General features: G+C 39.2%; 1 long non-coding RNA gene across 1 annotated transcript; it reads right to left on the minus strand.

Moving 5' to 3' along the window:
• Positions 1–399: 399 nt before the first annotated feature.
• On the minus strand, positions 400–1,122 carry LOC111786284. The gene is made up of 3 exons (XR_002813769.1): positions 1,011–1,122; positions 634–733; positions 400–541 (listed from the first exon to the last, which is right to left on the minus strand). It is a non-coding gene; the product is annotated as an uncharacterized LOC111786284 (long non-coding RNA).
• Positions 1,123–1,168: the final 46 nt, after the last annotated feature.

Below are 1,168 nucleotides of genomic sequence, written 5' to 3' on the forward strand. Positions count from 1 at the left end.
CCCGGAAGAGGATGTCCAAAGAGGACAATATCTACTAGCAATGGGTTTGGGCTGTTACAAATGGTATCAAAGACAGACACCGGACGATGTGCCAGATCCCACAACATTCTTTATAAGGGTATAGAAACCTCTAGTAGACGCATTTTAAAATCTTGAGGGGAAACTTAGAAGGGAAAGCCCAAAGAGGACCATATCTAGTAACAGTAGATGTGTCACGCTGGGCCCAAGATTGTGATATCCCACAACAGTTGGGGACGAGAACTAAACATTCTTTACAAGAGTGTAGAAACCTCTCACCAGTAAACGCGTTTTAAAGCTTTAAAGGAAAACCAGAAGAGGACAATATCTGTCTAACCCCACTTGAGCGGTTTCATTAAGCCAACTAGAAACTAGCAAAATAGCTCAAAGAAGAGAAGCCATTAGTACCTTGAGCCCTTGTCACCAAGGCCATGGAGCCAAACAATGGTTGCCTGATGCTTCCCTTTAGGCCTAACCACATGGGTCCGCCCAAATTCAAGGGCCATCCTACCAGTTCTACTACCTGACCATAATGGAACAAAAAGTTAAGCAAAACCCAGTAACCCATATGCATAAACAAAAGATCATAACCAGTTGAAAACAAAATGAACAAACCAGAACCCATATTAGAGCTGTTATAGCTCATTGTTTCGCCCAAAAAAATGTTGGAACCTTATCAACAGAGGATACGAGTTGGAGGAGTTTGAATTAGTTCCTGCAATGAAAGGTTTTAGAACCTAAATTTGAACAAAAACCCATGAATTTTACATTAGCTACTACCCATAAACAGCCCCAAATGTCCCTAAAACACTAAAAAAGGTTAGAAATCTTAATGGGCAAAGAAGAAACAAGGCTATAATGGCATAAAACGAAGAACAAGAACAAGAGGGATTGCAGAGAACAAGCAAGGCGAGGAATATAAGCATAAATAAGAACAAGTAATGAAAAATTTGAAGCAAAAGGAATGAAAAGACAGCGATGAAATTACAGACCAAAAAGACGAATGTTCAGCGAAGCATTGATGACGGCGAGAATTGGAAGAGCTGTTCGAATTTGTTTAAAGGGTTTTTAAGTGTTTTTATTTTTTTAACAAACAAAAAGCATTTGGGCTTTTCACAGTTTTTCACTCTCTTTTGTAAAAGCGCTTTAA

The sequence above is a fragment of the Cucurbita pepo genome, unplaced genomic scaffold (assembly GCF_002806865.2).
Source record: "Cucurbita pepo subsp. pepo cultivar mu-cu-16 unplaced genomic scaffold, ASM280686v2 Cp4.1_scaffold001293, whole genome shotgun sequence".
Lineage (NCBI taxonomy): Eukaryota > Viridiplantae > Streptophyta > Magnoliopsida > Cucurbitales > Cucurbitaceae > Cucurbita > Cucurbita pepo.